Source organism: Nilaparvata lugens, chromosome 11 (genome assembly GCF_014356525.2).
Source record: "Nilaparvata lugens isolate BPH chromosome 11, ASM1435652v1, whole genome shotgun sequence".
In the NCBI taxonomy this organism is placed as follows: Eukaryota; Metazoa; Arthropoda; class Insecta; order Hemiptera; family Delphacidae; genus Nilaparvata; species Nilaparvata lugens.
Genome location: NC_052514.1, coordinates 8,896,702 through 8,916,993, shown reverse-complemented (window position 1 = coordinate 8,916,993; position 20,292 = coordinate 8,896,702). Strand labels below are relative to the sequence as shown.

General features: G+C 34.6%; 1 protein-coding gene across 1 annotated transcript in view; it reads left to right on the top strand.

The window, feature by feature from the left end:
- The first annotated feature begins 7,237 nt into the window (after positions 1-7,237).
- The window catches only part of LOC111049381 (ammonium transporter Rh type B-like), a 299,674-nt gene continuing 286,619 nt past the window's right edge, over positions 7,238-20,292 (top strand). The window contains exon 1 of the mRNA XM_039437572.1: positions 7,238-7,443. The gene's annotated coding sequence lies outside the window, so the exon portion shown is untranslated. The remainder of the gene's footprint in view (positions 7,444-20,292) is intronic.

The following is a 20,292-nucleotide window of genomic DNA, read 5'->3' as shown; positions in this document are numbered from 1 at the left end:
GTGCTCGAATGAAATTCTAGTCGAGGCGTTAGCCGAGTCATCACTCTCGCCTGCAAAAGGCCTCTTCCCGTCCTTGTGACCTAAGATACTATAATTCACAATTAACTTCTATATGAACAGAACGATCTTTCCCAAAAGTTGTTACGGGATCTTTTTGTGATCTATCCAGAAAGTATAGAAGGTAATGTACATTTCAAACTCTCTGGTTCTGCCTGGTCTCATATTATTATTTCAACCAGAAATATGAGAACGATTGGTTTCCAGCAATATAAAAACATGATCATATGAGGAAACAACGCATTCCGAGAAATATCAATTTGTAAAATTGTCACTGGTGGAAATGAGAAGCTCTATTCCTATGACTTTGGCCTTGCATCGAATCAAATTTCTGTACTATAGAACTAAAAACGCAGACTATTTTACACCAACAATGAACATAGAAATCTACGTATTATAGAGAAACAATAGCGTAAGTAGATATCCCATGGTATAGGGAATTTATGTCGCAACTTTTACTGTTATCTCAAGCCGATTACTGTCGATTATTGTCAATTTTTACTGTTTTGTTTGGGTGAGAGTGTGGGAACGGCACAATTTGAGAGACTACCAGCGTCACACAGCTGCATGGGAAAGAACTACGTGAACTATCGGCTTGGGATAACAGTAAAAGTTGCGACATAAATGCCCTATACCATGGGATATCTACTTAAGCTATCGTTTTTCTATGGTATTATTTCTTATCAATGGGATGCGATTAAATCTGCCACAGGCAGAAAGTATAGAATGTAAGGGAAAGAAGAAGAAGAAGAAGTAGAAGTAGAAGTAGAAGAGGAAGAGGAAGAAGAGGAGGAAGAGGATTGGAAGAGGAAGAGGAAGAGGGAGTGGAAGAGGAAGAGAAAGAGGGTGAGGAGTAATAACTGGCCAAAGCAGTTATTTCATGGAGAAATTAGAGAACTTGATGGAACCTCACTGCTGTGAGGTTTTGACATTCAATATCGGGGCAGATATTAACCACCACACTCATGTAAATTGTAATGTAATCGTTATATCAAATATTACCAACTATGTAACATGGAATATCAAAGTTAATTGGAGAATCAACTAAACTTGAAAGCTTTAAATAGAGTTACATTAATAATCGTTATATCAATCGTTATATAACATCGAATATCAAAGTTCATTGAAGAATTAGCTAAACTTGAAAGCTTTAGATGGAGTGACATTATCAATAACAGAGCAAAGAGATACAACCTCTATAGAAGCCTGTACCTCTTTTTCTATAATCTATAAGTGACTCGCACTTCGAACTGTCTGCATTGGGACTCCATGGGAAAATAGCATTGATGCTATTTTCATTGCGCGTCGACGTATATACAAGGTTTTTGGAAATTTTGCATTTCAAGGATAATATAAAAGCTGAAAGGAGCCTCCTTCATACGCCAATATTTGAGTAAAAAATCAGACTACAGAATTATTCATCATAAATCAGCTGCCAAGTGATTACACAGATGTGTGGAGAAGCCAGTCTATTGCTGTATTTCCATAAGGTCTATAGTTTCAATCAGGTACTTGTGGATGAGAATACTGCGTGAGGTCTACTGTTCACAGAACTACTAGTTGTAAGTTACTGAAAGCTTATTTCCTGTATACTTCATTTCTCAATATCGGGGCCCCTAGCTTCGCTCGTTATTTATTTATTGATAAACAGAACACTATTCCTCAAAATGATTGGGGAAGGACTAACAGGCACAGCCCAAAACTGTTTCTTCCCCGAATTTTGATTTATACACTATACATGGTCCAAAAAGTAGGCTATGTTCCATACACTTGAATTCAGGTCCAATTTTCAGTCCAAATATTTGAAAACAGAAAAGTTCTAATTTAGAATGTTTACAAACCAAATTGAATAACATTCACTAATCACTTGAAATTGTAGAATAATGATTATCTCTGAATATTATGCTATACCATGTCATGTCAACAAATCAGATTATTTTGGTCGAGTCTATTAAAATTTCTAGATTTCTCGCGAAATACGGTAAGCTGATTGATTACACAGCTGATCTCCCACACAGGCACACGCATCTTCAGTTATCGACAGACGACGGAATTATCATCTGTTTTCCAAAGATGAATAATTATCATCCTTTTCATGTCCTTCCGTGAGTTTTCCCAAGGCTGAGACCTAGTGCAATTGAATTTTTATATCATGAACCTTCTAAGTTCCGAATTTCGTTAAAATCGTTAGAGCCGTTTTCGAGATCCATTGGACATAAATAAATATAAATATATTGAGATATACAGAAATTACTACTACTACTAGTATGAACACGGGTATTCAGTGGAGGGATTAACTTTCGTTATAAAACATTTTCATGATTGAGATGGAATATTTTGTTGAATTATTATATTTCTACATTGTTAAGAGACAATCTGGCAACGTTGTTGAACTGAAAAAGGACAGCGCTGTCTGCCATGTCGGATGATAGACAAGGATACCCACACCTATGTTAATCAAATACTGTCATTATTACGTGGGCCTCCCTATATTTATATACTAGGAGAATACTGCAGTATGAGAACAAGAGTATTGTGATGAGACCTTCAGTTATCATTTGTAAATGAATCTCTACTTTGTATAGACTACTAATATAATTCGTATACTAAGGGCCGTTAGCACAGTATAGATTGCTCAACTCGATTAAGTTATTCGAATTTAAGTTAATCTGAAAGTTTATACTTGAATCGGTTTTCTCGGTGCATTTACTAATCCAGTTTAATAATAGTTTAGCGTTAAGTTGGTAATAGAATGTCATCGTTTATAAATATCAGGAAGGCTGATTTCCACAGGAAATTTGTTATTTGTTTACAAACCATCAGTAAATTGAGGTTATGTAGCTACTATTTTACTATTTTCTTATTCTTGTTCAAAATCCACAGAGCTGTAAGCTGTACGGTTATAAAAGTGAAAAGTGATCAAGAAGATCTTAAAAAACTTATGTTCATTTGGCACCAGAAAATAAGAAAATACATTTTAGAATGTGAGATAAAAAAGTTATTTTGTTACGCGTGAATCCACTACGGTCTTCCTCGTTTATTAGAAATCTCTCGAAAGCAATATATCTTAGTTATGTGTCATTAAAAACACCTTTTCTAATCGAAGACCACTGTTATAAAAATTCTGTCTTAATTTCTATCAAGTGGTTTCTTCAATCAAAATACTTCAAGTTAATCCAAATTATTTGGTTTAAACCTCCTACTTTGAAGGTTTAAACTTTCCCAGAGTTTAAACTCAATACAGAGTTTTAACTGATACTGTGCAAACGGAATTTTAGTTCAAACCAAAAAAAATCCAGATTTAGTTTAAGCTTTAGCTTAAACTTACACTGTGCAATCGGCCCTAAATCTACTACGGTCTTCCTCGTTTATTAGAAATCTCTCGAAAGCAAAATATCTCAGTTATGTGTTATTAAAAATATGTTTCCTAATCGAAGACCACTTTTAAATTATTGTCTTATTTTCTATCAAGTGGTTTATTAATTCAATCAAATACTGGATTGTCAGTTGCTTTACTCAAGCATAACCGTTAAGAAAATTCTCTATCATCCCAGAAATTTAAATCATTCGTTTTTGCCCAATTTTTCTCAGTTTTAAAATTTCTTCGCAGTCATCTTTATCAATCGCATTAAGAACTTCTATCAATTCCTCCATTATAATTTTTATTTCTGCATTCAAATAATGATTTACTATAACTTGAATATTATTATCGTCTACAGAAGCATTAAAAACAACCGTCGAAAAATAGTTTACTATCAGCTGTTTTCCCATCAAATGTTTACAGATGTAAAGTTAATCCAAATTATTTGGTTTAAACCTCCTGCTTTGGAGGTTTAAACTTTCCCAGAGTTTAAACTCAATACAGAGTTTAAACTGATACTGTGCAATCGGAATTTTAGTTTAAACCAGAAAAAAATCCAGATTTGGTTTAAGCTGTAGCTTAAACAGTGTAAGCACTGTGCAAACGGCCCTAAGAGTATACTACAGTATGAAGACGGTGTTGTAGTGAGACCTCACATACTACGAGTATACTATAGTATGAACACACTAGTATTCTAGTGAGACCTTACTCGCCTCGGTGAAGAGACCTTTGGATTAATAGGAGCCGAGTGGCGAGTTCCTTCCTTTTCTGACGTCCATTTGGATTGAAGTGGTGTGGCCAGCTGGTGGTCCATTATCCAATGATAGAGCGCAGTACCAGGACCCAGAATAGTGCAGTGTGACGTCACAGATAGCATTATAACACTATAGTGAAATTCAGTTCAAATTGTCACAAGTCCTCATAAGTAACCTTGATGGACCACATTCAAACAATGCTGTCATAGCTCGCAAAATGATACCATAGCGAGATTCTGTCCAATCTGTCATCATCCTTTACGAATCACATCAATATAACCCTATTCAACTTAGGCTGACAATTTGAAGTGAAATGTCTACATAGTGAGATTCCGTCCAAACTGTCATCATTCCTTACGAATCACATCAATATAATCCTATTCAACTTATGCTGACACTTTGGAGTGGATCCCACTATAGAGGCATTATTGAGCTATGACAGCATTGGGTAAATGGGCATTATCGATGTTATTTCTGTATGGAAAGATGACAGAAAGATGTGATTCGATGACTGATGGAGTGACTAGCCATGTGTGATAGAGCTAATTTTGGCGGACTTTGACGTCCGGATCGAAGACTTTGTGATGGACCAGGTGAGAACTTGGTTTGCGAGAATATGTAGGTCATGTGATTCATATGCTAACTGAAGTTTGAGGTTTTTTTCCAAAATTTAGATACGGTAGATAAATTACTGAATAATTTGATTATATGAAATGAATAATTAGATACAGATGGACATTGATGATGTATTGCATTTTTCCATATGCTCATGCATGAATGTGGGTTATATACAAGCTGAAGTTTGAGGTTTCTTTTTTCAAAATTCAGGTGCAATATATAAATTACTGAATATTTTAATTCTTTGAAATAAATTATTAGATACAGATTGACATATGATGTATTGCATTTCTTCACATGCTAGTGCATGAAGTAAAGTAAATTCGTATGGCTTTTGTTTGGTGGGGAGTCCCTTGCGGGAAGGTCCCACCGCCTGAATATATAATTTAAGCCGTCAATGGGCCTTACGACTGTCATACTTCAGCCGGGACCGAAAATTTAACGTGCCCATCCGATAACACGGGAGTGATCTGGGAGTGATCTGATTAAAAAACTTTTGGTATTGAGAGGGTTTGAACCCGGGATCTCTGTGCTGCTACGCAAGCACTCTATCCACTAGACCACGGATCACTCCGTGCATGAATAATAATATTATAAATGAGAATCTAAAGTTAACTGCAAAGAAAATGAAAGTTAATACAATGAATTATTGGATGTTGCAATATTCTAGTGCAGCGGTTATCAACCGTTGGGTCGCGATTCAGTCGTTTGTGTTGGATCTCCAATAGGGTTTTGGTGGGTCACTGCGTAGCTCTTAAAATGAATTAGAATCTAGTCATAGACATTTCTCAACTTTGCTTTAATTTCAACTTTGATTCAGGTTTATTATCAGTAGATTTTAACATAACACTGTATTTTAGTGGTGTAATGCTTGGAAAGAGGTTTGAAACATAAAACTATATGGTCAGTATTTTTCACAATTTTCTACATCTCCAGATATTTAGAAGTATTTTGGAAGAGAGAAAGCTTCAGTTCATGCAGTTTCAGAAATTGATCATCACTTAGTAACTATACTGATATCAATCAAGAGACACTGGAACTGAGTGTCGATTGATTGTTGACCATAGAAAGTAGGCAGAGTTTTCAGATGGGTTTGAGAATTTATATAAATAGCTCAGTAGCTACTGGAATGTACCGGCAGACTTTGGAACTAGGCCTCAACCAATGTTTAACCAATCAGGAGAAAGTAGGTGGGGCTTGATGTCTTGTGATCTGAGCAGTTGTACACTACCGCCATCTACCGGCAGAAAATTACACCTTCAGGTAGCCAACTCCAGCACGTCCATTCCTCAGTTTATCAAGTTCATTTGCTTTTAAAAAGTCCAATAGACACCCTAGTAGATCATTTATATCGATTCCTGAAATTATCAATATATTGTCATTTAAAAACGAAAACCCAATCTTTAACTTTTACTAACTTCTTCCTAATCTATTCTCACTAATGGGTTAATTAGAAAATTTGCTTTGATTAGAAAAAACTGTATACAGAAAAAAATTAGAAAAAACTGTGTACAACGGTGTGGCTGTCTGTGTATCAGCCTGCTCAACACACACGGAAACTTGATGGCGTAGGATTTAACGAACTATAAGTCTCAAATGTTTCTCACTTGTCTCAGTATCTAAAGAAATGGTCAAAATAGTCACTTAATGAACTCCGACGAAAAAAAGAGAGAATGACAGTTTCACCCATTTAAAACTGACTTCTCCCTTTGAATTTCATTCCTCAACTTTCAACTTCAAATTATTTTGAATTATTCTCGACCTTGCTTTGAACAATAATGATGAATTTTGTAAATCACCAAGAAGATTATTCAAATTTGAAAAGGGTAATATATTTTGTAAACTAAGAAAGGCTGAAGGATCTGAATAATAATGAAACAGATGATAATCATTATAATACCATAGAGAAATAATAGCGTAAGTAGATATCCCATGGTATAGGGAATTTATGTCGCAACTTTTACTGTTATCTCAAGCCGATTACTGTCGATTATTGTTAGTTTTTACTGTTTTGTTCAGGTGAGAGTGTATGAACGGCACAATTTGAGAGACTACCAGCGTCACACAGCTGCATGGGAAAAAACTACATGAACTATCGGCTTGAGATAACAGTAAAAGTTGCGACATAAACGTCCTATGGTATATACCATGGGATATTCACGTGATATACTATGGGATATCTACTTACGCTATTATTTCTCTATGATAATACTCAGTAGAAATGAACATGGAAACAGCTGATATCATTATAATACTCAGTAGAAATGAACATATTCTCATGAATTCTAACTTCACAACTTCCAACCTCAACTTGAATGAGTCATTCATGCTAGACCTTGTTCCAACCAATTTATCCATTTTGATGAAGTGTAGGCCTGGAGGTCTAGGGGAGATCTTGAGAGACACTTCTCCTCTGTTTGAAGATCAAGGCCTTCTACATCTTTTGTTTGATTCAAAGACAGGAAGGGTGAGAGAGTGAGTGTGAGAGAGAGAAGGCCAACCCAATTTACTCATCATGGTGACCACTGGACTCGAATCCTAATTTAGTCAGTGGTTATCTGGTTGTCAGTGTTGATGTTGTCAGTGACTCGTTGACAGATATTTATTGAGTGTCATCTGGAAAATAGTGTGCCAGTGATATCTTCCAAACAAGTGAGTTTATCTTCAAATTACATAAATTTAAATATCTATTGTTCTGTGAAAATTTTGTACTGAATTTATATTTGGAATATTGGAACTGGATCGTTTTCAAGGAATGATGTTCTAAGAGACCAATGATTTTGCGTAAATCTTTGCTGAAGGAACCTTCATGAATTGGAACGGGATATTTATTTTCGAGTTTGGAATATTGGAAATAGTTTGGGAGAGACTGTGGTGTATTTTGGTATCTTATCAACCTTTGATGATTGATGATTCACTTCCAAAATATTCTCCTCAAGTGTGAATATCAATGAATATTGTTTGATTGTTTGATTCATGAATATTTTTTCAAGACCCAGTTTCTAGGCCACTTATAGAATATAATTGACCATCAAAGCTATAGATTTTAATAAATACAATATTAAATGACCCATTGGATTCAATATGTTGATTTCTAGAGACCAGGCTTAGAACTATTATTTGAAGTCGATGTAGATTTGTTCATTTATCAAGATTATCAAACAGTTATAAAGAAGATTTAGACGTAGGAAATTTTCAAGACTATTGCTTGTTCTTCGTTTTCTGGAAAAAAGTATCTGTTTGTCGTACCAAGCATGTAAAATGGAAAGTGGGAACCAAGAATTTCTGGGATTTTGGTGTGAATCTCCTATGGTTTTTCTACGATTATAGATTCTTTAAGTGATTGAGTGATCAGATTTTATTTGGATAAACACCATCAAAAACCTAGTCGAGTGGAACCTTCTTTTTCATCAGATTTCGTCAACTTTCTTGAAAGCTTCAAATTTCCAAATTTTACTCATCGCCTAGATGAAATAATTTGATATGATCAGTGACTGAGGTTCTCTTCCATCCTCATGTATGGCACCAAGATCATGCAAAGAATAGTTTTCTGCTGGAAATTTCTTCGCTGTCTGAAGCTGAGAATGTGGTAGAAAGTACATTCAGAACTCTGGTTATCAGGTTATTTTCAGGATTCACTGTTTGTAAAAGTCATGAAAGTGAACAGAACAGTTAGGTCTTGATAAAGTTTCAGCAAGATTACATGTTTTTTACTTTCCTTGCCCTATTACCATAGGTAAGGAAAGTATTGCTTTCCAAAAAAATTAAGGTACCCTAATTTCAAGTTTTCTATACGTTTCGATGTCCCCTGAGTTAAGAAACATGATTTTTGGGTGTTGGACTGTGTGCGTGTATGTCTGTTAACACGATTACTCTATTCCTAACTAACCGATTGACTTGAAATTTTAAACTTAAGGTCATTATACCATGAGGATCCGACAATAAGAAATTCAATTCAAGATGGCGGAAAAAATGGCGGATAGTTACTAAAAAACCATGTTTTTCACGGTTTTCTCGAAAACGGCTCTAATGATTCTTTTCAAATTCATAACCTGTATAGTTATTTATCAGCTCTATCAACTTGCATGAGTCTCCTTCCTGGGAAATTAATTGGGGGTCCACCCCATCTTTGAGAAATGGACTTTGTAACCTCCCTCCCGTGCTTGAGGTAGGTAGGTGGAGCAGTTTATAAAAAGAACACATAGTCGAGATATTTCATCTGTAGAACAGCTGTTTTGACGACTTTTGAGAAAATAATCGAGTTTCACGATTTACACAAAGGAAAAAGTAGTAATCTGAAAACAATCATATATACACATATACAGTAGTCTGATCGTAGTTTCAAATATGTTGCCGCCAATCGTCATTATGTTATTCCCCTAAATTATTCGCGTTCGAAAATTGAGCCTCACAGTTCAATGAGCAAGGAAAGTTGTGTTAGTGTACCACACCAGATTTTTATCATTGCCACCTGATTAGTAGCTTCGATCGGAACTTAAAGTTGAACCGCAACCCTTTCGTTCTTTTCTCATATTTAGGGCCATATGCTAAGACTACGTTTAACGCTAAACCACGTTTACTTGTAGATATGGTTGCATTTATCATAATATGTTTCATACGGGGTTTAAACCAACAGCTGACATTTCTCCGTTTAAACCGAGTATCTGCATACGGGCCTTAAGGTGCGTACAGATATACGCGCCGCGAACATGAGCAATTCACTTTTAATCAGCAGATGCCAAGCTTTTTATATCTGTATCCAAAGACCTTAAAGAGATATCTTTAAGGTCTTTGTCTGTATCTTACTTTTTCTGTAAGAATACAGATATAGTCAGCTGATTAAAAGTGAATTATTGTTCATGTTCGCGGCGCATATATCTGTACGCACCTTTAGAAGCGCAAAACCAAAAACACGATGAACTTAAAAACTTGGAATAAAACAGATACTTTTAGGAATTACAAGTAGGATTTATCAAATGCATTGATACTCTCCAACTTCTCCTTCCATTACAAACTACTTGTTAATGATCACTTCCAAATACATAAATTACGACATAGCAGTCGTGATTTTTATGATTAAAAGCTGTTAGCTTCTACTCACTTTTGTGCGTGAGTATTGGATGATTCCTGCCTACATATGTAGGCAACATTGAGGAAATCTGATTGTCTCAATTTGTTGGTATTTTTCCGAGAGGGAGCTGTAATTTGGTAATAAAGGATTGTGTAAGTTGAGTTATAGACACTACACAATTATAATAAGTAGCATAAGCGTCTCTTCTATGCACGTACCTCTTAGTATGAACAGTGAGCTCTATTATAATGGACCTACAACGATCATTATGTTTGATAGGGAAATTAAATCAAATTGAAGTTATACCTTGAATGATTTGCAGATCAGTCAACAAGTTCAGATCAAGTTTAATCTCTTAACAGTATAGAAAACGGTTTTAGAAGATGAGATCTCCACTAAAATACTCGAACTTCTTGGAAATTCCAATGAAAACCTGTGGAGAAAGACCCAGATTTCCGAGAATCGGATGGTAGGTTGTGAAGAGCGCTCGAAACGATGCAGAAAACCTTGAAAATCAAGAGTTGGAAATGGCGAAATGGCTGCCTCCTACTCTGCATTCCATTTCGCTCAGATATAAGTGATAAGGCTTTCTCAAGATATGATTTCGAGACGGAGAAGCAAACTGAAATACCAAATATTTTATTCAGAAATCGGACCTTGTAGGTGAAAGGATTGAAGGCGGACTTCTTAATACCATCTTTCAAATTCATAAATGATTCATGCGACGAATGTTTACATGAACTGCTGAGATTCTTGGGTTCTCTCCCTTCTTTTCTTCCCTACTTCCCTACTAATCCCCTCTCTTTCGCCCTACTTTCGTATCTCCCTGTTCCCTTCCTTGACCTTCATCCGAAATTGGAAATTTATGATATTGAAGCTGCGCTTTCCAATTGAATTCTTCTTACCAGGGAACTGAATGGAGGTAGACCATATAATACAGAGAGACCAGTGGAGCAAGCGGAATGCTTGTCTAATCTTTTATTCCCTTATACTAGGGCTCTTTTTAGTACCACAATGATCTTTGTAATCCGCTCTACTGCTGCTCTCGTTCATCTATATTTTATGGATTCAGTGCTCACTTATGTATTCTATTCTACTTCAATAGTTTTGAGATTTTCAAATGCTATGATTTATTCTCTGGGTGCATTTAAAGTGCACTTCCCTGTCAAGGATTCAATTACCGAAACATTCATATTTACACGTTTAATCCTATATTTTAATACATTCATTTTTTCCCAGTACATGAGGATCAAGCTCTTATTGAAGTATATGAATAATATATTCTTTATTCTTTATTGATTCATACAATAAGTACATCATCAAAATGATTGGGAGTGAAAAATTAAAGTAAATTTGTGCTATTCCTCTCCCAAATTTCGATTAAGCTACACATAGTCCGAAATAGGTTGAGTCTTGTAGTTGTTCACTTCACAAAATTTTCATTCCTTAATTAGGCTATTGTTTTTGACCGAACCTGTTGTTCTCTTCCTATCATAATTTATATGGTTAGTGATTATAATATGTAGGAATCAATTATATTGTTGTTGTTATTTATAATGTTATATTTATTATGTGATTTGAGGTTGATCAATATGGACAAAAAATGGTATTAATTTGATGTCATGTGATTCGTTCCATCAAATCTTCTCCATTTATTGAAGATCAAGTTTTTTAGAAGGATAGGAATCATATTATACTTCGTTCAAAAATTGGATTCGTCGTATTTTTGTATCAATGAAGTATCGAAAGTTCCATATCTATTTTGAATCTAGTAAAATTTCACGTAGAATAACTGTCAAAAATGAATAATTCTCTTCCACTTTCGCATTGGAACTTTAATTCAAAGCACAGTTTTGTGCTTTGATTAATACAAGTGAAATCTTGTAATTTGTTGAGGAATTGTTCAAATGGCATTTTGTTCACCCACCAATGAATACAACATGTAGCCTATTCGACATTTGTTCACCTGGATGATTGTATCGAGATAAGTTATACCTTTGAGCTCAATATTGTATCAACTGTAATATTATGAATGGTTCAGAGACAGTTTGCAATAGTAGCAGCAAAAGTCTAGTTACAAACACATCGATTTTTGGTCCTACGATTTTTTTCGTCCTTATGAATTCTATTAAATTGAACAGAACAAGGAAAACTTATCATGATCTCTATCTGAACACTTCATGTGTTTGCCAAACTTCATCCAATCTGGAAGAATTTATAAGGACAGCAAAAACTCGTACGTCCAAAAACCAAAAATCGATGTTGGTAAGTGGCTTTATAGGGACCAAGCTTTTTCTCGTGGCTGAACCACCTATACTAGATACAAGATTTCACTTGTATTAATCAAAGCACAAAACGGTGCCTTGAATTAAAGTTCAAATTGACTACTATTCTAAGTTTACAAGTCTTGTAGCTTAACGTAGCTTCAAATAGTACTTCATTGGAACTTTAAGTCGAAGCACCGTTTTGTGCTTTGATTAATACAAGTGTATAGGTAATACAAGTGATTGTATCTAGTTAAAAGTCTTGTAACTCACCGTAGCTTCAAATGGTAGGTCTACTTCAATATACTCTTCCACAAACAATAAATCACATTGAGCTATACAGTGCTGACAAAAACGCACATCAAATTGTATCATAGTTATTTCGATAATTCAACTATACAATGTAATGTGTTAAGTTTCAATCACTGATACTTCATACTTCAATTCTCCTGTACGAAAAATGATAAAATTATGTTCTACTCCACTAACAGTAACCCAGATTGAATTCTATCATATTTCAGTAATCAAACTGAGCAATGTCATATGTTGAGTTTTGAAATGTTCGAAAGACGATTTGCCGCCAAAAGTTGTGAAATTTTTGAAAGATAATTTGATCAAGAATGTTTATGTTTGGTCAGCTCCAGGAAAATCAATCAAAGACTCTCCCAGTGAGCTCAATTTGATGATCAAGATGAGAACTAAGACAGAGGAGGGTACCGTTAATGAGAAGTTATCAAATTCTACCATGTTGGAGATAAATGTGTATCATCCGAATTCAATAAACTCATTTTGGCGCTCAGATAAATCAATGTTCACTCCTGAATAATAATTTTACAAATAAATATGTTGAGTTTTAATCACTGATCTTCCACATGAACAACCATCGACTACTGTACCATTCAAATCATTTCCACTTCCAACTTCTGAGATTGTATGATTGATAAGATTCTCCCAACAGATTCCGCCCGAAACTCCACCCTGATAAAAGGCCTAACAATGCACATGTTCCATTATAACGACGTAAGAGTCGACGCCGAAACTTTGTAGGCCTAAAACATTGGAACGAACTCCAAAACAGTTCAACTGATAATACGTAGGAGTCTCATGAATTTCTGATGATTCATCATCAGCTCTCATGAATCAGTGAGTGCGTTTTAGACTTGCTACTTATGAATAATGCTATCGCCGGCGGCGGGGCGGCGCTTAGCTCTGTGTCCATTAGAATAGTTGCGAATTGCATATATAGTTTTAAATCGGATTAAACGTACGTGTAAGTTGCGTCGTTGTAAGGGCAAACTTTGGAGCTGACGACTTTGAGAGCAAAACAGAGCTTCTCCCATTGTGCTTTTGTCATACACTATCGTGATCTGGTGATATTTTGGATGGTGATAATTTTGTGTAGGGTATTTTAGTGGAATATTATTCTATTTTATTCCATTGTCATCTATATTTGTGTTAGTGATGTAGTGATATCTATTACTAATATGTGGATTTTGTAGCTTTGATATCATTTGTATAGACTTAAATAAGGGCTGGACCAGATGCTCCATCTCTCTCTCTCACTTAACGTTCTTTATCAACCTATAGGACTAACCAAAATATTATTCTTAGTGCAGGTTGCACAAATGCCGGTGAAATTTAAACCGTATTTAATTCCTTGAGAACCAATCAGAGAAGCAGTCTTTTCAAAAACGCTTTCTCTGATTGGTTCTCGTGAAATTAATCACGGTTGAAATTTAACCGGCTTTTGTGCACCGGGCCTTAGGATTGAGGACTCAGTTGAAGACAATATTTTTTACAGAATCGAGCTAATTAATGAAGAAAGAAATTACAAATGTTGTAACAAATAAGATACACACACACACACTCGCTTTGCTAGAATTCAGGCTATGAGTATTGTTCTTGGATTATGAGATGAGAGATTGAAAAAATAACATTTAAAAGACAAACGGAAATTGAATTTATTTTTCTTATGGTGCTATAATGTCTGTATGTGCTGTCATTACTAACATTCAACTCTCACTAACTTGTTTTTCTGGGTGTTTGGGTCACATAACTGTATTGATAGAACACAAGACATAACTGTCAGAAGGGATAATATTCGAATTTATTCACACTTCTTATTCACAGCGTCATAGGGACTATGACAATTCAATTGTGTTCCACTAATATTGAAGTATGAACTTGAATTTACTTTGATAATATCGTCACTGTATTGACAATTCACTATATTTTCAATATTTTGTTCTTTTCTGACATCGTTTCGTAGCCCCTCCCACTCGGAACAGCTGGTCAGAGTGAACGGCCAATTACAGTGCAGTACACGCCTTCTAGCCGTAGCATTCACTTGCTTTGTCGACCATCTTGAATATTCTCGGCCAATAGCAACACTGTTCTCTGTTCTTGTGCATTCCCATTCAAAAATTAGTTGTAACAATCTAGTAAAGCTTTAAGTGATACATTTTCATTCATTCAATCGTGTATGGTCCCGACATCATCCTTGATTTTTTTTTCTTTTCAGGAAATAAAATAATATCAGGTCTTAGACCCTTGTCTCCAAGAAATAAAATATCAGTTTTAGGCCTAGCCTAAGAATAAAAATTTCAGTTCTTCCAGAGTCACTCACAATTCTATTCTTAGCTGCTTTAACCATCTAAGAGAGTGATAATTCCATTTTACTCTTTAGCACTTATAACTTTGCTCATCATTCTCACACTGCCTCAAGCCATACACAGTAATAATAAGTCATAGTTAAATTACTCTTGTATTTGACTTGAACAATAGACTAGTGGTTCTGTGAACAGTAGACCTCGCGCTCAGTAAGTTACATTGATCTGTTGTTATGTTATCTCAGAAATTAATAAATAATTCACCAATTTAGAATTGTAAGGACGATATGGAACGGCGGAAGGAGCCTCCACCAAATATGTAAGCACGATGTGCCTACACCAAATATGTAAGGGGAAAAACTATGATAACAAGAAAGGAACAGAATAACTAGAACTTTAATTAATGAATCTTTAACATATATACATTTGAACAAAACAAGATCAATTTGATTATAAAAACAATATTTGATATGAATTAATGGGGGAAACACTTGCTTGCTGCTAATGATGTTTCAATGTTTGTGGCTAAGAAAAATTCAAGAACAATGAATCAGTAGTCACCTACCTTTTTGAAATAGCTTCCCACTTTGGCATCCACTGGTATTCGCGACTTTAGTATTTTAAAAGAACAAATATTAACTGAACCATTGAATAGGCTCAGAACCCGTCTCCCTTAACAATACAATTATTTTTATACTGCCCGATCTGTGACAGAATAACTGTATTATTAAACGAACCGAAATCCAGCCCTTTTCACTGGATCAGCTGGACTTGACTTTCAGTTCTATCGAACGAGCTCACACACACTGACACAAAAGTAAAATTTTGGGTATTAAATATAACTCAGTCAATGCCAACATGAAAGCCATTTCAAGTACATATTTTTATCTGTCGCACAAGCGGCACGTTTGTTATAAAAACAAAAGAGAAGCTACAATAATTTGACAACAAATGAAATAAACAATCTTTCTATCGATGACAAAAATTGTTCAAGGACAAAAACACTGTTCATTAAACTTTTACAATTCAAAACTCTAAAATCCTGATCAATATGAGATAAATATATGATTCATATATATGTCCCATATGACCAGGTGACAGAATGTCTAGAAAAAATCCTAAATAAATCAGGTCTGGCTGCAACTGTCTACAACGTTGATGGAAAGATACATTTTCAAGATGTTCGATGTTTTTGAACGGGTGGTATCATAGTCAACATGTCTACAAACGTCGATGGAAAGAAACATTTTCAAGATGTTCGATGTTTTTGAACGAGTAGTATTATAGTCCACTAGACAGTTTGATTTTTACTCCAATATTGGCGTATGAAGGGGCTCTTTTTTTCCTTGAAATGCAAAATTTCCAAAAACCTTGTATTTTCTTCGACGCGCAATTTAAAAAGGAACATACCTGTCAATTTCATGAAAATCTATTACCGAGTTTCGCCGTAAATGCGCAACATATAAACATTAAGAGAAATGCCAAACCGTCGACTTGAATCTAAGACCTCACTTCGCTTGGTCAATTAGATGAGGATTTCCAACTCATAAATTTCCCAAAGAGATAATTCGAGCCAAATCTAATTTTCCAGTTATAAAGCTGCGTACACATATACGCGCTTCCAACCCGCACCGAGCACGCTCCGCCCTCGTACCGCCCTTGTTCCTCCATCGTACCGCAGTCGCTCCGCCCCCGCTCCGCAGTCGCACCCATCATGAACGTTACGGAAGATGTTATATCTTCTCGCGTTCCCCGGTCGAACCACTCTTGCTCACCGGTCGATCATCAATCGCTCTGCTGGAGTGACGTTCGGTTGCGGAGCAGAGCGAAAGTCTGTACGCACCTTTATACATACTCCAGTTTATCACACAGAGTGTATCTCAATCAATAGAAACCAACGTTTATCAACGGTTAACACAGTGTCACGTTATTCTTTATATTAAAATAACGATTAGCCTCCTGCTTGGCATCAGTCGGTAAAGCATGAGATTTAATATAATTAGGGCGTGGTTTTCTAATAGTATTCAGTCTTAAAAAATCTTGATAGGCCTAGATATGGGCTTCTCCAATAACTCTTGTAATTCAATAATAATAAATATATATATATAAATGATACTTATACTATAGAGATGAGGAATATAAAATAAATTGCACACCATGAAAATTTTACACATATATTGTACAAATAATGCAAAGATCAGTCGAGGCAAAAAATATATATAGAGCGATAAAAAATATAATATAAAAATAGAACAATATTTGAAATCAATAAAAATATCACAGGCTAACTTATATTCTAGATTTATGGCACGAATCATTACCATGTGCCTTTATCTTGAAATCATATGCATTCTTTGGCATGTAGCTGTGACATATACTTGCTAATACTTGTCTGCTTGGATAATTCAATCATAAATATGTGCTCTAAGATCAGCTTGATAAATTAGCCACTAATAATCCAAAGATATCTATATATTAAATCTCTAGTATTTAGTAGATTTATTTGTATCGAATATATATTTTTATCTCAGGGTGCAAGATTCGGCACCTGACGGAATAGGTAGAGCCATTCATCTAGTGAATTAGAACTATGATAAATTATCGCAAATTGTATTGCAAAAAATTAAATATTGTATGCATACGTTTGATAGCCTAGATTTCGTACTTCTTTGATTAAACAGAAATTTCTAAAATATTGATCTATATATTTTTCTTTCAATTAGATACCTTTAATACTAATTTTTACTTGCGCAAGTATTAATCTTATTAATTTCTTAATTTATAATAACCCTTTCGGCGAGCTAGCTTTGATCATCAGATTATTTCGAAGCACTAGGGCGCCCATCACTAAATTCAAATTAAATCACTCACGTGTCGAAAATCTTCTTGTAAGCCGCCGATGTCGATCCAACTCCATGCGGTCCGGGAATATGGTAGCCGGAATCGTCTCCTCCAAGGGGTTATAAATTTAATAAAAATGAAAAATGACTTCTGCTTCACAATAGCATCACGAAGTCTTTTAAGAAATTTAATAATTTACTTAAACTTTAACTTTTACAAAATTATTAATAAGGTACTTCGCTCTAAAATATTGGGGTCCTCTTATGGTGGCATCTGGCTGGCGAGTTGGCTGGCGAGTGCTGGTTCTTCCTTCTCAAGTTTTACAGATCCTCTTTCCGACTTTCAAATTAGCATAAAATTTAAATATCTCAATCCTCCGCCATTAAATTCAAATAGATCTTACAAAAGAATGCCAAAATATTGCTTAGATTATATGATTAATAATTTCTTTGCATTCGAGCCATATCGATAACATAGATTACACCAACTTATAATACAAAAACTAGTACATTTATATAAATATATATAAATATTTTTGAATCGGCCTACAGTTGCCGCCTATTAACTGCCGTTTTACTATTGGTGCATGCAAATTTTATTAGGTATTCATGCGCCTGGTAACTCTTATTTCCTGAATACATTAAATTATTTTTATTTGGTTTTATATTTATGCTCTTTGCATGCTAGTTAATATTATATACATTAATATTAATTCCATGCTAACTAATAATTAGCCACGTGGACGGGTGTTTTCTCACATTGCACACCGTCTGATTGCAATAAAGCTCTGCCAAGGGGTTTTGGTCAGATTCTACGTTCTTCGGTTTGATCGATCTCTAGGTCACCGATCTGTGAATACATCTATCTAACCTCAATCTTCAAATATTTTATAAATAATATATTTATGAGTAGTAAACTTTCTTCAAATCCTTTTTAAGTTCTTGTACCATTTAGCCAGAACAAGCTGATGCTATCTTATCTTGATTATTATCTGCTTGGCGATATTAGCCAATTACTTTATTTTTAGACCTATTATTATTTCTGTTAGGGCTTTTTATCTACCCAAATTGATACCTTTACACACGCCCCTGGGTTTGAATTCAAAATATTTGAGAATCACAATGTTTTTAATGAAAACCCACCCTTCAAATACACTGATATACACTATACTTTATTTATAAATTATACTCTCCTACTTCTATCACATTTCGCAGTCATATTTGCTGCATCTCCTTTATACCTTTATCAAAAACAATAACAAATTCTCCTCCTCAACACACATAAAAATATCATAAATATAAACTTCTAAACGCACTCCTCCTGACACCATTTACAACACAGTAATTTTTGAATTCGCCGCTTGCAGGGCTGCCAACTTAACTACACACATTTCATAATTCTCATAAATGATTCCTTTTAGACAATAATTTCGATTCATAAACTTCTGGGCTTATATCTTATAGTATTTCTTAGGTCTTAATATAAATAATTTTCTATACATCAGGTACAATACTTTCTTTTGCTAATGGCTCTTTGGTTTTGGTAATTGGTATTCACTTTAAATCTTTTCAGGTAACAAACGTGGCATAATTAAAAGTATAAATATAAAAACATATAATAAATATCGACATTAATAAATATAATAAATAACAATAATAAATAACTCTTTGGGTACAGTAATTCTTTTTATAAACATATGTTCAACAGATATTACATTCATTTGATTTGGGCGGCTTTGGTCAGCTGTTCGCTGTTCTACAATTCATAGTGTTTCATGTTACATCAGAATTTGCTATCGACTTTCATAACTAACCTAACTGCTCGATTTTTTCTCTTAAAAAGGTAATAACAAATTTTAATTTTATTATCCCCGCTTGTGTCCTTTTTTATCTGATGTATATAATTTAATTACATATTTAAAAATTGTTCTTTTCCTTATTACAGGCTTCTAACGGCTGGAAGGAGTTAAAACATTGGATTGTTGCCACGAGGTCCTATACCAATTTTAAATTTATTAAGGAAGGTTAGTAATTGGCTTGATAGTGTTGTTTTCCTTTGACTTCTTATCATATTTATTTGAAATTCGACGATATTGCATGTGGAAATGTTGTGATTTACTTGCATCTTCTTGCATTCTGTTTGTAGATTGTTGCTGTAGGCCGGTGAGGTTATCTGGCTATCCGGTTGTTGATTGTTGAGGCTGTCCTATTATTAACTTATCTTCATGAATATAAAACCCCGGTATCTGGTATACTCCTTTAAACAATTCCTTGATTCATTAATTCTAGTTCCTTTCAATCCATTCTTATTCCAATCATCATGTAATTTTAATTCATCTTTCCTCTCATTTTCATTTAATACTCTGGATCTCGTTTCATTATAAATTAGTAGGCTCACAACAATAACTATTTTTATAATATTAACTTTCCATTCATCAATACTAGATTCTTTTAATAACCACAATATAATATTTTCCATCATCTCTACAACACGGTCTTTTATTAATATCACAGCCATCATAACAAATATTAAACACCATATCCAAACATTTATCATCATTTTAACAATATAATCACTCAACATATAGCCAGGTACTTCAATTTTATTCACATTATTTCTTATTTCTTTCACTCTTCCTAGACACCGTTTATCCTTCATCAATCTCCATGAGTACTTCATTCCATTATTATCCGCGCATGAATCAGTAGTAGTCATA